The 16565-nt window shown below is 40.6% G+C and overlaps 1 protein-coding gene across 2 annotated transcripts in view; it reads right to left on the bottom strand.

Moving 5' to 3' along the window:
- CYSLTR1 (cysteinyl leukotriene receptor 1) overlaps nt 1-8551 on the bottom strand; it is a 38151-nt gene extending 29600 nt beyond the window's left edge. For both annotated transcript variants that reach the window (XM_070759799.1, XM_070759802.1), the window contains exon 1: nt 8177-8551. The gene's annotated coding sequence lies outside the window, so the exon portion shown is untranslated. The remainder of the gene's footprint in view (nt 1-8176) is intronic.
- Nucleotides 8552-16565: the final 8014 nt, after the last annotated feature.

Raw genomic sequence — 16565 nt, 5'->3', positions numbered from 1 at the left:
TTTTTTGGCGATATTGTTGCAGTGGGCTTTAGCACTTAGGTCATTCGGTATTAGTATTCCAAGGTCTTTTACTGAGTGTGGGTTAGCAGTGAGAGATTGTTTATTCAGTTCGTATGTGCAGTTTGGATTCTTTTTGCCGATGTGGAGGGTAGAGCATTTGTTGGTTGATATTTGAAGTTGCCAGGTGTTAGACCAGTCTGAGACAAAGTCCAGGTCTTTTTGGAGAGTGAGTGTGTTGTCAGTGGTGTTGAAAAGTTTCACATGGTCGGCAAAAAGAACACAGTTGCTTTTGATGTGGTCACAGATGTCATTTTTTCTTTTTGAGTCTATGATTCTAAAACTAAGAATGCTTTGGGTCTTTAAACTCAACTTTGGTCTGTTCTTGTCTAATGCTTTCTCACTTCCCCATATATTCTCAGGAGCTGTGAGGTCAGTTGGAAAGCTTTGCTGAAGGCAAGGTCGCAGACGAATGCAGAAGACAAAGAAGATGTTTAAAGTCCCAAAATGTTGCAATGGCTGGGTTAAGCAATTGCTGGATTAAAGCTGGATTGCACCAAAGAAATGCCCAGAGGTCTTTCTGGACAAATATTTAACCTTATTATAGAATGTTGTGTGGAGGTTAATAAATTGTTTTATTAGATTCTGTAACTTATTAATGCATCAATAAAAGCGTTTATAAAACCATTGATTTTTCTTATTTTTCCCTTCTGTTTGAACTGTCCTTCAGTTCAGTTCAGTTTTCTACTTTTGCACAAAACTTTCTTGCCCATTTCTTTGTGCATAGATATTTTGTGGAAAACACATTTTGGGTACACGCACAAAAACAATTTCTGTAATATATTTAAGGACATTATTTTTACTTAAATGTACTTTTGCATGCAGGTTTTGACTGGAGCATTGCATCACAACATTTGGAGGAATGTGGAAAGATGGCCAGCTTCATAAATCAGCTTACGCACTGATTTGAGCATGCAAAATTTACTTGGCTACTATTAAAAAGAGAGTGTGCCTAATAAAAATTGGACATGTATCAGTCTTTTCCACTTTTCCCTTCCAATTTTTCTAGATAAAAAGCTGAAAATAACATGATTTCCAGGTCTGACCCAATGTATGGCTTTCTGAAACTTTTAGAAAATAATAATAATAATAATAATAATAATAATAATAATAATAAGCCACTTTCAAAGCATGGTGGTACCATCCAATCAGTTTGGGGTTGTTCTATAGTCCTTGATAAGTCCTACAATTAGACCAAATTGGTCTGGTCTGGTCTGGTCCGAGACTTGGCCAAAACGAATGCCAAAATTTATTTAGTTTTTTTTATTTGTCAAGTATGTATTGGTAATTTAGTGTTGCTTATATAGAAACATAGAAACATAGAAGACTGATGGCAGAAAAATTCCTCATGGTCCATCTAGTCTGCCCTTATACTATTTTCTGTATTTTATCTTAGGATGGATATATGTTTATCCCAGGCATGTTTAAATTCAGTTACTGTGGATTTACCAACCACGTCTGCTGGAAGTTTGTTCCAAGGATCTACTACTCTTTCAGTAAAATAATATTTTCTCACGTTGCTTTTGATCTTTCCCCCAACTAACTTCAGATTGTGTCTCCTTGTTCTTGTGTTCACTTTCCTATTAAAAACATTTCCCTCCTGAACCTTATTTAACCCTTTAACATATTTAGATGTTTCGATCATGTCCCCCCTTTCCCTTCTGTCCTCCAGACTATACAGATTGAGTTCATTAAGTCTTTCCTGATACGTTTTATGCTTAAGACCTTCCACCATTCTTGCAGCCCGTCTTTGGACCTGTTCAATTTTGTCAATATCTTTTTGTAGGTGAGGTCTCCAGAACTGAACACAGTATTCCAAATGTGGTCTCACCAGCACTCTATATAGCGGGATCATAATCTCCCTCTTCCTGCTTGTTATACCTCTAGCTATGCAGCCAAGCATCCTACTTGCTTTCCCTACCGCCTGACTGCACTGTTCACCCATTTTGAGACTGTCAGAAATCACTACCCCTAAATCCTTCTCTTCTGAAGTTTTTGCTAACACAGAACTGCCAATACAGTTATATACATGAGATGGGTACTGATAAGAGGGAACATTAGGACAGGAACGGTAGGTATGCTGGTGCACTTATGCACACCCCTTAGGAATCAGGTGAGGTCAACAGTGGACAGTGTAAGGGTAAAGTTTTGGGGGTTTGGTGACGAAACTATAGAGGTAGTGAATTCCAGGCATTAACCACTCGATTGCTAAAGTCGTATTTTCTACAGTCGAGTTTGGAGCAGTTCAAATAAACTACAAATGTTTCTCTTCTCCAGTATGTTATCTGAAAGTAGGATCTACCATTTTGGTTCTTACCGATACAAATAAATCTCATTTCAAATCTCTATTACATCCTGCTAGATTAGTTAAATGTAAAGACTCCCATATTACAAGAACACAAGAGCAAGGGGGGCACAATCTGAGGTTAATTGGGGGAAAGATTAGAAGCAATGTGAGAAAATATTATTTTACTGAAAGAGTAGTAGATGCTTGGAACAAACTTTCAGCAGACGTGGTTAGTAAATCCACAGTAACTGAATTTAAAACATGCTGGATAAACATATATCCATCCTAAGATAAAATACAAGAAATAGTATAAGGGCAGACTAGATGAACCATGAAGTCTTTTTCTGCTGTCAATCTTATATGTTTTTATGTTTCTATTATTCAGGGCAGGGTTGGGATTTAATCAAACTAGACGTTCCTGGTTGAAACTGAACAAGTTTCCATTGGACCATAGTGAGTCTCCAGCAGGCTTATGTGAGGATAACTTATGGCTGAAGGGTCCTTATTTCTCCATTGCTCCATGTTAGGTCTCTGTGCAAAATGCAAGACCTCAATGCTTCCTTTTAATGCTCAGATGGAAATCCTAAAATGTCTCCAAGTACCACTGAGACACCATCTATTTCTACCTTGATATCCAGGTTTTTTTTCCAGAATCTCATCCTACTTTTCTGCCTCCTTATCAGCTTTTAGAACAAGGATGCCCAACCTGGACAACTTTAAGGCTTGTGAAATTCAGCTCCTAGAATGGAGTTGGTTGGGGTATTCTAGAAGTTGAAGTCTGGAAGTCCTAAAGTTGTCGAAGTTGGACACCCTCATCTTAAGAGAATAGCTTTGGAATACCAGACTGAGTTTCAGAAACATTTATTTCACAATGCACCTTTTAACCCCTTCAATTATTCCTTCAGCTTTTCAATTATTTCTATTCACACAATTAGCTAAAATAGACAAAAAGCATTCACCTAGATCATTGTTTCCCAATCTTGGCAACTTGAAGATACTTGGACTTCAACTCCCAGAATTCCCCAGCCAGCAAATGCTCCGAGTCTTCGGAGAGGGGTGGCATACAAATCTAAGTAATAAATAAATAAATAAATAAATAAATAAATAAATAAATAAATAAATAAATAAATAAATAAATAAATAAATAAATAAATAAATAAATAAATAAATAAATAAATAAATAAATAAATAAATAAATAAATAAATAAATAAATAAATAAATAAATAAATCTTCAAGTTGCCAAGGTTGGGAAACACTGACCTAGATGTTGGAGATGTAATAAAGAATTTGGATCATATTAGCACATGAGGTGGACTTGTGAGAAAGCTAAGAGATTTTTGGGGGAAATTCAAACGTTGTTAGAAGAAATACAATAGAGAAAAATAGAAAAGAAACTTAATTTTGTCTGTTAGGTATAGCCCATGAAAACTTTGAAAAAACCCAAATGTTTCTAATCCTCACATAACGACAGCAGCGAGAATAGCGCTTGCACAGTATTAGAAAAATTAAAATACGCCTATTGGGGAAGATAGAATCGAAAAAATTACAATGTGTTCAGAAATGGGTAGTTTAACTAAGGAGATAAAAAATATAGATGAGCAACAGTATATTAACTGTTGAAATAGGTTCTACGATTGGATGGAAAAAAGAAAAAAAAATTAGAGAGTTAATAATTTGTAGGGTAAATGTCAGAGGATCAAAGAAAAAGATATACCAGAATAAGATCTTTGCTAAGATTTGACGTATATTATGTAAATGCAATCTGTGTAATAGAAAATAAGCACTCTAAGAACTGTATTACGTGACAAATTGTCCAACTTTTATTTTAATATTCTTTTTTCTGTGTTTTGTTGTTGGTGTTTTGTGTGTTACAAATAAACTTTATTTTTAATAAAAAAAAATTATTCCTTCAGCTTCTCAGCCACTAAATCAACAAATGCTTTGTAAGAAAGAGTGAATGGATCCACACAGGCACAACGGCCAAGCTGCCCAAGCTGTGTTTAAAATAGGCAAACGGGTAAGGCTATAAGCAGGCAAAACGAACCCATAGCAAATTTTCATCTTCCTTATTCATTGGGGACATGCGAAGGGAGGGTTGCTGGTCAGCCTCCAGGATCCACGCCCTCTGAGAGATGAAGCACTAGCTCTCATTGAATCATCAATTTGGTAAAGCAAACTTTTTGGCATCCCCTGCCCATCCCCACCCTCATAAAGCCACAGATTAATGTCATGCCAAAAACAATAAGTATGAGATTCCTAATATTCATGGGACTGAATTGAATGAAATTGTAAGGTGGCGCAAGGGGCGTGCATAAGTGCAGCAGCGTGCCTTCTGTCCCCTGTCCTAATGTTTCTTTTATTTTTTACTACTACAATGCATATGGATATCTATCTATCTATCTATCTATCTATCTATCTATCTATCTATCTATCTATCTATCTATCTATCTATCTATCTATCTATCTAGCTAGCTAGCTAGCTAGCTAGCTAGCTATCTACCGTGTTTCCCCGAAAGTAAGACAGTGTCTTACTTTCTTTTTACCCCCAAAAGCCCCACTACGTCTTACTTTCGGGATATGTCTTACATTGGAAAAAAATTGAAAGGGTCGCGTTCCCGAAGGCATCTCCCCAGAGTCCAGAAGGGCAGCCGCGGGACAGGAGCCTCGTGAGCCCTTTTCCAAGTTCAACCTCAGGGCTCCAAGTGGCGTGCACGCGTGGAGCCGCAGACGTGTGTCGGGGAAGCGTGTGTCTGGAGGGGAGGAGCCGCTCTGCGCAGTTGGGCAGCCCCACCTGCCTGCCGGAAAGGAGGCGGGCGAAGGAGGGCGCAGCTCCGGCCGCTCGCCTCGGAGCCGGTCGGCCTCGCTGGCTGCTTGCAGCCGAGCATCGGCAGGACTCGGTTGCTGGGATGAGCACCGTCCTTCGCTTTGCCAAGCCGGGGAAGAGGCGGTGGCGCCGCGGCGAGGCGAAGACGAGGGGCGCGTGGGGAGCTTGGAAGCGACGTCATCGGGCTCCCCCCCCGGCAATACCCCCGTGTTTCCCCGAAAGTAAGACATATGTCTTACTTTCGGGGTACGGCTTATATTAGCCGACCCCCCTGAAACCCCCGATACGTCTTACAATCGGGGGTGTCTTACTATCGGGGAAACAGGGTAGCTATCTAGCTATCTAGCTATCTATTCAATTTCTATGCCACCCGTCTCCTTAGACTCAGGGCGGCTTACAACATATTAGCAATAGCGCTTTTTAAACAGAGCCAGCATATAGCCCCCACAATCCGGGTCCTCATTTTACCCACCTCGGAAGGATGGAAGGCTGAGTCAACCTTGAGCCGGTGATGAGATTTGAACCGCTGACCTACAGATCTACGGTCAGCTTCAGTGGCCTGCAGTACAGCACTCTATATTATATCTAAAGTTTCTTCTTCTTTTTTCTTATTACTAGAATCATGAATATAAATATATGAATATCTTTACATACCTCCAATATGTACTTGACAAAAAAAATAAAAATAATATGGGGTGATACGATTTGTAACTTGTGTATTTGAACACAGAGGAATCTCTCTCTCTCATTCAGTAAAGGAATAGTAATACCGCAGTCATAGAAAGGATTGTGCAAGCCTCATTAGCCTACTATGCAAAGCAGCTTTCAGGCATTCAGGTGTTCCGAAATAAGTGCCTTCAGGTGCTTAAATTGTTCTGGAGATTCTCCAAATGGAGAGTGTAGGACAGAGGTCTTATCAAACATGGAAACTTTAAAGACTTCAACTCCCAGGATTCTCCAGCCACCATAGCATAGTTTTGAAGGAAAGAAAAAAAGTTGGAGTAGTGCAGTGGTTAGAGCCAGAGTGGCACAGTGGTTAGAGTGCAGCACTGCAGGCTGCTTCAGCCACCTGCTAGCTGTAGTTCTGCAGTTCAGATCTCACCACCGGCTCAAGGTTGATTCAGCCTTCCAAGGTGGGTAAAAAGAGGACCCAGATTTTGGGGGGCAATAGGCTGGTTCTGTATGGTTTAGAGAGGGCTGTAAAAGCACTATGAAGCGGTATATAAGTCTAAATGCTATTGCTAAATGCTAATCCATCCTTCTTTCCATTCTCTTTATTGGGCTACAGTTATTGTTGTTATAAATCAGAGGTCTTCAAACTTGGCAACTTTAAAACTTGTTTGACTTCAACTCTCGGGAGTTGAAGGTCACAAGCTTTAAAGTTGCCAAGTTTGGGGAGCCCTGTTCTAAGATACGAACAGGTGAAAAAATGATAAAATAAGACACAAACAGGTGTAAAAATGCAGTTCACAAAATCATATACCAAAATGTCCTTCCTACTTCACCTTCAACTAAAGCAATACATGAGCACCTAATAGATTCAAACTAAATGTAAACTGCTCCAAACTCGACTGCAGAAAATACGACTTCAGCAATAGATCAATACCTGTGGTTTCTTCCCCAAATCCCAAAAATGTTAACTTTAGACTGTCTACAGTTGACCTCTCCCCGTTTCTAAGAGGTTTGTGAGGGAAGTGTTTTTAATAGGAAAGTGAACACAAGAACAAGGGGGCACAATCTGAGGTTAGTTGGGGGAAAGATCAAAAGCAATATTATTTGACTGAATAAGGAGGAATAGATGCTTGGAACAAACTTCCAGCAGACATGGTTGGTAAATCCACAGGAACTGAATTTAAAACATGCCTGGGATAAGCATATATCCATCCTAAGATAAAATACAGGAAATAGTATACCGGCAGACTAGATGGACCATGAGCAGTGTTCCCTCTAATTTTTTTGGGGGGTGGGCGGAAAAGTATAGTGTCTGAGCGGCAGTCCCTTCGGGACTGGGCGGCACAGAAATAATAAATAAATAAATAAATAAATAAATAAATAAATAAATAAATAAATAAAGGAATGAATGAATGAATGAATGAACGAACGAACGAACGAACAAACAAACAAACAAACAAACAAACAAATAAAAAACCCACCCTGTTTTGCCTCAGAGAATTTCAAAATAAAATACTGTACTGTGTGTCTATAACAGTGAGCTCATAATAGGGCAACTCTATCAATATCAAAATGCCACTTAAATAGTTGAGCTACTTTCAAACTAGATTTTGATTTTCTTTCTCTCTTCCTTACTCCCATTCGTTTTCTTTCTCTTTTCCTTCCTCTCTTTTTTTCTATCTGTTTCTCTCTCTTCCTCTCTTCCTCTCTTTCTCCTTCCCTCTCACTCTTTCCCTCTCGGCTTCTGGGCAGGTTTGGAAAACTCTGAGTTGATGATGATTTTTAAGTGAGCGATTGCTCGCTGCTCAGCTTAGAGGGAACTATGACCATGAGGTCTTTTTCTGCCGTCAATCTTCTATGTTTCTATATTCACAAGTCTTAAAGTTGCCAAGTTTGGGGTACCCTTGGTCTAAGACGCAAACAAGCATCTCTCTTCCCAATGAGAAGGTATCAGTCCCCGATTCTAAAAAAACGCTTGCTGGGGATTTTTGGGAGAGAGGGGGGAGATAACCCACCAATGAAAGCAATAATAGAGAAATCCATCTCATAGCACAGCGCTTTTCCTGTGCCAACTAAGGTCCCTTTTTTTTGCTGCTTAAGTCTAAGTTCGTTCATTGCACTATCCGATGGTCCACTCAACCATCTCTGGAAGGAAGAATGGACCAGATAGAACGGATTCCTTTTATTTTGCAAAGAAAAAAAAATGTCAATGAAGAAACGTAACTCACCCAGCACATTCTCTTCCCCACCCGCCCCCAACGGTAAAAAGTTTCCCCAAAGATTGCAACTGAACCAGAGTCAGGAACGCTCCCAATTTGCACGCAAAACGACTTACTTGCAAGGTCTGCGGGACAGCTGTCCCTTTGCAGCTTCTCGCCCCCCTTCCAAGCTAAGCAGGTGATCTTCTCCACGTGCAGATGCAAAGGGACAGCGTGGGGAAAATGACTTCAGTCCCGGGAGAGGGGGAAAAACCACTAGAAAGAAGGATATTTGCCTTTCCGGGTGGATGAGAAAGACATCAGCAAAATTAGCTGGCCCTCAAAAAGCAAACTGCTATTTCCTCAATCCCAGCAAGAGAAAAAGTTGCGAACAGAATCAGCTGCCAGATGCGGTTAGCTCCGTTTAAAAAGAAAAGCCACAGAAGCCCCTCCCTATTTCCTTTTCTGGGGAGGGGCTAAATCCTTTCAGGAAAGATAATTTAGTCCTTACAGTAGTAAGAATGGATTGCTTCGTTCAGCCACGCTTTCTCAGAGAAGGGAGGGGAGGGGAGGGGAGGGGAGGGGAGAGGAGAGAAGGGAAGGGAAGAGAAGGGAGGGGAGGGGAGGGGGGAGGGGAGGAGAAGAGAGGAGAGGAGAGAATATACAGAGGAGAGGAGGGGAGGGGAGGGGAGGGAATTCTTTATTGACCAAGTGTGATTGGACACACAAGGAATTTGTCTTTGGTGCATATGCTTTCAGTGTGCATCAAAGAAAAGATACATTTGGCAAGAATCATGAGGTACAACACTTGATCATCATAGGATACAAATAAGCAATCAGGAAACAATTGATATTAATATAAATTGTAAGAATACAAGCAACAAGTTACAGTCATACAGTCATAAATGGGAGGAGATGGGTGATAAGAATGATGAGAAGACTAATAGTAACAGTAACACAGCCTTAATGAATAGTTTGACAGTGTTGAGAGAATTATTTAACAGAGTGATGACTTTCAGGGGAAAAACTGTTCTTGTGTCTGGTTCTAATTCATACTCCTGTCTGTATGCGGTTTCATCGTTGTCTCGAATGAGACCAATCACTGTTGTATCATCTGCAAACTTCAGGAGTTGAAGAGATGGATCATTTGAGATGCAGTCATTGATATAGAGAGAGAAGTGGTGAGAATACACAGGGGGGGGGGGGCTGTCCTAATTGTACAGGTATCTGATGTGACTTTGCTTAACTTCACCTGCTGCTTTTTGTCTGTTCAGAAGCTTGTGATCCACTTACAAGTGTGTGTACTGCTAGCTGATTTAGTTTAGTTAGAAGAATGTCTGGTATGGTGGTATTGAATGCTGAACTAAAGTCTACATAGAGGACCCTTGTGTAGGTCTTTGGACATTCAAGATGTTGTAGGATGTAGTGCAGAGCCTGTAGTGCAGGGGGTAGGGAAAGCAAGTAGGATGCTTGGCTGCATAGCTAGAGGTATAACATGCAGGAAGAGGGAGATTATGATCCCGCTATATCGAGTGCTGGTGAGACCACATTTGGAATACTGTGTTCAGTTCTGGAGACCTCACCTACAAAAAGATATTGACAAAATTGAACGGGTCCAAAGACGGGCTACAAGAATGGTGGAAGGTCTTAAGCATAAAACGTATCAGGAAAGACTTAATGAACTCAATCTGTATAGTCTGGAGGACAGAAGGAAAAGGGGGGACATGATTGAAACATTTAAATATGTTAAAGGGTTAAATAAGGTCCAGGAGGGAAGTGTTTTTAATAGGAAAGTGAACACAAGAACAAGGGGACACAATCTGAAGTTAGTTGGGGAAAAGATCAGAAGCAACGTGAGAAAATATTATTTTACTGAAAGAGTAGTAGATCCTTGGAACAAACTTCCAGCAGACGTGGTTGGTAAATCCACAGTAACTGAATTTAAACATGCCTGGGATAAACATATATCCATCCTAAGATAAAATACAGAAAATAGTATAAGGGCAGACTAGATGGATCATGAGGTCTTTTTCTTGTGTTCACTTTCCTATTAAAAACACTTCCCTCCTGGACCTTATTTAACCCTTTAACATATTTAAATGTTTCGATCATGTCCCCCCTTTTCCTTCTGTCCTCCAGACTATACAGATTGAGTTCATGAAGTCTTTCCTGATACGTTTTATGCTTAAGACCTTCCATCATTCTTGTAGCCCGTCTTTGGACCCGTTCAATTTTGTCAATATCTTTTTGTAGGTGAGGTCTCCAGAACCGAACACAGGATTCCAAATGTGATGCTGCAGAATCTGTGAGTTCATCCAGGTCTACAGAGGTATCTTCAAAAATATTCCAGTCCGCACAGTCGAAGCAAGCCTGTAACTTTAACTTTGCTTGTGAATCCAAGTCCTCACTGATTTAATTGTTGTTTTTAAGGCTTTAAATTTTTGTCTGTAAACAGTCACAAGGTGAATCATGCAATGATCTGAGTGGCCCACAGCTCGTGGTAAGGACAGATAAGCATCAGTTTCGACATGTTTTGGATAAATGCAGATAAATGCCTCAGTTTCTACATATAACATACCTGTCTTCACTTGTTGGCTGCCTAATTATAATAGGGCTGTTGTAAGAGTTTGGAAATCGGGCCAGAAAGGAAAGCCACATTCTTCTCTCCCAAGAGAGAAGTTGGATTCATAAAATTGTGTGGTGCAGTTGTTAAAGAGCTGAGCAAGCTACGGGAAGACTTACTCTAGTCTAGCCTCTCCATGGAAACTCGGAGTGGGGGCACAGGACACTTTGGGCTGGCCCCTTCAGTAATGGGCCCCACTGGGGGGGGGGGAGGACACGCCACAGTAGGAGTAGTAAGTTTATGCATTATTTAGAATAGAATAGAATTTTATTGGCCAAGTGTGATTGGACACACAAAGGAATTTGTCTTGGTGCATATGCTCTCAGCGTACATAAACTAAAATATACATTTGTCAAGAATGCATTATTATAATATGCATTATTTATTGAACTTCCTTCTCTAGTACTTTAGTGTGATCCTTAATTACTTCATGGCATCGGACCAGAATATCTCTGGGACCGACTTCTGCCGCACAAATCCCAGCGACCGGTTAGGTCCCACAGAGTTGGTCTTCTCCGGGTCCCGTCAACTAAGCAATGTCGTTTGGCGGGACCCAGGAGAAGAGCCTTCTCTGTGGCGGCCCCGGCCCTCTGGAACCAACTCCCCCCAGATATCAGAGTTGCCCCCACCCTCCTTGCCTTTTGCAAGCTCCTTAAAACCCACCTCTGTCGTCAGGCATGGGGGAATTGAAATTTCCCTTCCCCCTAGGCTTATAGAATTTATACATGGTATGCTTGTATGTATGATTGGTTCTTTAAATTGGGTTTTTTTAGATTATTTTTAATATTAGATTTGTTTACATTGTCTTTTTATACTGTTGTTAGCCGCCCCGAGTCTTCGGAGAGGGGCGGCATACAAATCTAATAAACAAACAAACAAACAAACAAATAAATAAAATAAAATAGGAAATAATTAAATCATATGTTTTTACCCATAAATGCTTTAATCATTTTAATCATTATCTAGAACTGAACTTTTATAGCAATGAAAGAAAATTGAGCTATGTGCCTAATCTGTTATCATACTGAACCTTGTAGGTTCAGTACAAAACCTTAAAATGTGACTGTGCTCCTCAACAAATAACGCTGCCTCTCATTTGTCCTTTTTGTGGCTATTCAAATAATGTGACTTAATCAACTGAAAACAGTCCAAGCACCTATTTGAAAACTTATCGTGGTCAGTAAGCCACTCCCACCCAGTCACATGACCTTTAAGTCACATGATTGTCAACTCACGCCCACCAGGTCACATGGCCAGCAAGTTACTTCTACCCTGCTCTAGAACTAAGGAGGAAATTCCTGACAGAGAGAACAATTAACCAGCGGAACAACCTGCCTCCAGAAATTGTGGATGCATCAACATTGGAAGTTTTTAAGAAGAGGTTGGACAACGATTTTGCCTGAAATGGTAGAAGGTGTCCTCTTTGTGGAGGGGTTTGGACTAGAAGATCTCAAAGGCCCTTTCTAACTCCGCTATCCTGTCATATCTCTACAAATCTAAGACAATGAAATGTACGTAGCTCAATTTGTGCTATATATAATTCTAGTGAGTTGTTTTGCAGCATTTCCTCAATAATAGCCAAAGGGTGGGGCGGCTTCTCATTGGTGGAAACTGCTATTTTACACCCTCCCCACCTCTTCCTCTCCCTTTTCAAAACATCAGGCATCGTGGCATCTTGGTTAACTTTTTTTTTAAAGGATGCCTGCCTTGTTTTCCCCTGTTGTAACACGACAAGGGAAAAAGTCAGAAAGGGATCTGACTGCACCCCAGTTTTTGCATTGCCCCCCCCCCTTGGTAGTTGAGCAGAAGTCCTCCCCAGAAAGTGGACAAAGTCAGAAGCTTTGCAAGAGTGGCCTTTGGTCCCTGTGTAGAGGAAGAGGGTTGGACTTTTAGAGTTCTCCTCCTATTCCCCCTACCTCCTATTACTGATGATGATACATAGTTTGGTAATGAAATGCCTGTAAGAAAATAACCAACCTCAGAAAACACTAAAGATCCTCCTCCCCCTCCCCCTCCCCCCTCCCCCTGCCCCTCCCCCTCCCCCTCCCCCTCCCCCCCTCCCCCCTCCCCCTCCTCCTCCTCTCCCCTCCTCCTCCTCTCCCCTCCTCCTCCCTCTGGCAAGCAAATGTGACTTAAACTTGTCAACATTTATCCCTTGTTCCCTGATATAACTGCTTTTTTGTTCTTGTTGGACCTGAATTATTTGTTTAGTAGAGTGATGGCGTTCAGGACAAAACTAGACACAAGAACAGTTTTTCCCTGAATGCCATCACTCTACTAAACAAATAATTCCCTCAACACTGTCAGACTTTTTACTAAGTCTGCACTTCTATTTCTACTGGTTTTTTCTCATCATTCCTATCACCCTTTTCCTCCCACTTAGGACTGTATGACTGTAACTTGTTGCTTGTATCCTTATGATTTATATCAATATTGATTGTTTCTTCATTGCTTATTTGACCCCTATGACAATCATTAAGTGTTTTTTACCTCCTGATTCTTGACAAATCTATATTTTCTTTTATGTACACTGAGAGCATTTGCACCGGAGAGAAATTCCTTGTGTGTCCAATCACACTTGGCCAATAAAGAATTCCATTCTATTCTATTCCATCCAAGAATAATTTTGTAAACCTGCCTGAAAACTCACATTGTTGGCTCATCTCATAAAATGTCAATTGCACACTTCAGAGAGTTGTTAATTTCTGAAATTATTTAATTGTTTAATTGCTGCTGGGATTGGAATGTTCGGAGCACGGGAAGTTCGGCGCCTCTCATTGGTCAGAGACTTTCTGACAGTTGGTTATAAACGGCTGTCAGAAGCAGCTGACGCGAATCTGTTTTCCTCTGGTTTCCTTTCATTGATTGCCTTCTGTTCTGAGTTCCTATCATAATAAGCAATACTGCCTGGTTATTAAATAGTTTATTTATTCCATCCCCAAATAGGAGGTTTCTCCTCCTATTCCCCCTACCTCCTAGTACTGATGATGATAAAACAGTGGTACCTCTACCTAAGGACGCCTCTACTTACGAACTTTTCTAGATAAGAACTGGGTGTTCAAGATTTTTTTGCCTCTTCTCAAGAACCATTTTCCACTTACAAACCCGAGCCTCCAAAACTGTAACCGGAAAAGGCAGGGGGAAGCCTCTGTGGGGCCTCTCTAGGAATCTCCTGGGAGGAAACAGGGCCAGAAAAGGCAGGGAGAGGCCTCCATGGGGCCTCTCTAGGAATCTCTTGGGAGGAAACAGGGCCAGAAAAGGCAGGGAGAGGCCTCCGTGGGGCCTCTCTAGGAATCTCCTGGGAGGAAACAAGGCCAGAAAAGGCAGGGAGAGGCCTCCATGGGGCCTCTCTAGGAATCTCCTGGGAGAAAACGGCCTCCCCCCTCCCTGTGGTTTCCCCAGTCGCATGCATTATTTGCTTTTACATTGATTCCTATGTGAAAAATTGTTTCTTCTTACAAACTTTTCTACTTAAGAACCTGGTCACGGAATGAATTGAGTTCGCAAGTAGAGATACTGCTGTACCTAGTTTGGTAATGAAATATCTAAGAAAACAATCAACCTCAGAGAACACTAAACATTACCCCCCCTCCTCCTTCTCCTCCTTCCTTTGGCAAACAAATGAGACTTAAACTTGTCAACATTTATGCATTGTTCCGTGATGTAACTGCTTTCTTACTCTTGTTTATCCAAGAATAATTTTGTAATCTTGCCTGAAAACTCACACTATTGGCTCGTCTCATAAAGTGTCAATTACACATATCAGAGTGTTGTTAATTTCTGAAATTATTTCCTTGTTTATTTATTCCAGCACTTTTGCTTAACTGCTTGAATAGATTCCAAGCAACCTCTAATAAATTCTTCAAAGAAAATACGTAACCATCAAAGCCAAAACAGATTTTTTTAAAAAAAACAATTAAAATATAACTATCAGTTAAAAATTAACTACATCAGCCCATGAAGCATAGGCAAAAGACAGATGTGGGAAAAGATAGAAATTTGCAGTTTATATATATATATATATATATATATATATATGTATGTATGTATGTATGTATGTATGTATGTATATATGTGTGTGTGTGTGTGTGTGTGTGTGTGTGTGTCACAGGTTTTTGCTGATTTTAAAATTAAGAGAGACTAGGATAGATCTATTTCAACCTTGTTCTGGCCTCATCAGCTAGCCATACCCTCTCACTGGGATTTGAACTTGCAGCCTTTGCATTGTAAGGCAGAGAATTATATATCTATTTATCTATATTATATAGAGAAGTATATATATATACACATACATACACACACACACACATATACAGTATACACTGCTCAAAAAAAGAAAGGTAACATTTATAAAACAGAATGTAACTCCAAGTAAATCAAACTTCTGTGAAATCAAACTGTCCACATAGGAAGCAACACTGATTGACAATCAATTTGCACATGCTGGCTGCTAGATCTCAAGGGAGAAACTATTTTACAATACACAATAGAAAGCTCAGTAGATTTAAGCAGGAACTTACATAAGACATGTTCTCTAGCAAGGCAAGCTAACACATTTAGATTGTAGATTTTGAAGAAAAGAAAGAAGTTAGTCACAGAAATACATACGTTAGTAGCAACTTGGGAGAAAAATAATGAAAAAAGGAGAAGAATATGGTACTATGTATTCCCGTCCCCCTTGTACTATATTGTTCTTGTTCCTTGCTTCTCTTTTTTGACCTTTCATATTGGTACAATGTTTAGGTAATAATGAAGTTGGGTCCCACAGAGTGGGCCTTCTCCGGGTCCCGTCAACTAAACAATGTCAGTTGGCGGGCCCCAGGGGAAGAGCCTTCTCTGTGGCGGCCCCGACTCTCTGGAACCAGCTCCTCCCAGAGATTAGAACTGCCCCTACTCTCCTTGCCTTTCGTAAGCTCCTTAAAACCCACTTTTGTCGTCAGGCATGGGGGAACTGAGACATCTCCCCCGGGCATATACAATTTATGCATGGTATGTTTGTATGTATGTTTGCTCAGTAAATGGTTTTTTAAAAATATTTTAAATAATAATTTAAATTTGTCATGAATTGTTTTGTTTTGTTGTGAGCCGCCCCGAGTCTGCGGAGAGGGGCGGCATACAAATCTAAATAATAAATAAATAATAAATAAATAAAATTAGTCCATTTCACAGAACACAAGCAGCTGCAGAAAAGATTTACTGTCTGGATCTTGAAGAGGCAGACAACCCAACATCTCCCAGTCTTGGCAGTCTCTATTTGGAAAAGACAACCCAGAAAGAAATCTGGGTCAAAGCCATGTAACACTTCCTAAATAATAATAGTTAGCACTTTGAATTCTGCTGGGAAATATATAGCCAGCTAATGCAGTCCCCGGAATGCATTGTAAATCTGCGGAAACCGTTGTATCTTAGCCATTAACAAGCCAGCGGTTGCATTCTGCACTAAGGGAAGTTTTCTGATTGATGATAGATTCATGAACATATTGCAATAGCCTAACACACACACTGCCCCCAATGGAGAATTGGATTGAAAACATGATGGAACTGGCAGAGATGACAAAGATGACTCCATGAATTAGGGACTAGTGATGAGGGAACTGAACTCGCACAATTCAGGTCCGTACCGAATTTTGCAGTGTTTGGTATGCCGAACACGAACATGAAATTTTTTGAAACTTCGGGCAAAGTTCAGGGTCGTGTTTGGCATTCGGAGTTTTGACGTCACCGGCAGGTTGCTAAGGGACGCCAAGGTGATCACTTCCTGGATTCCATGGAATCCAGGAAGTGATCACCTTGGCGTCCTTAGCAACCTGCTGGTGACGTCAAAGCTCCGCCCCCAGAATCTCTTCGTGGGAGGGATTCCCCAGCTCCTTCAAAGGGAGGTCTTCATGTAAAAATAAACATTG

Source organism: Erythrolamprus reginae, chromosome 8 (genome assembly GCF_031021105.1).
Source record: "Erythrolamprus reginae isolate rEryReg1 chromosome 8, rEryReg1.hap1, whole genome shotgun sequence".
NCBI classification, from domain to species: domain Eukaryota; kingdom Metazoa; phylum Chordata; class Lepidosauria; order Squamata; family Dipsadidae; genus Erythrolamprus; species Erythrolamprus reginae.
The sequence above is the reverse complement of the archived record's forward strand: the minus strand, read 5'-3'. Positions and strand labels throughout refer to the sequence as shown.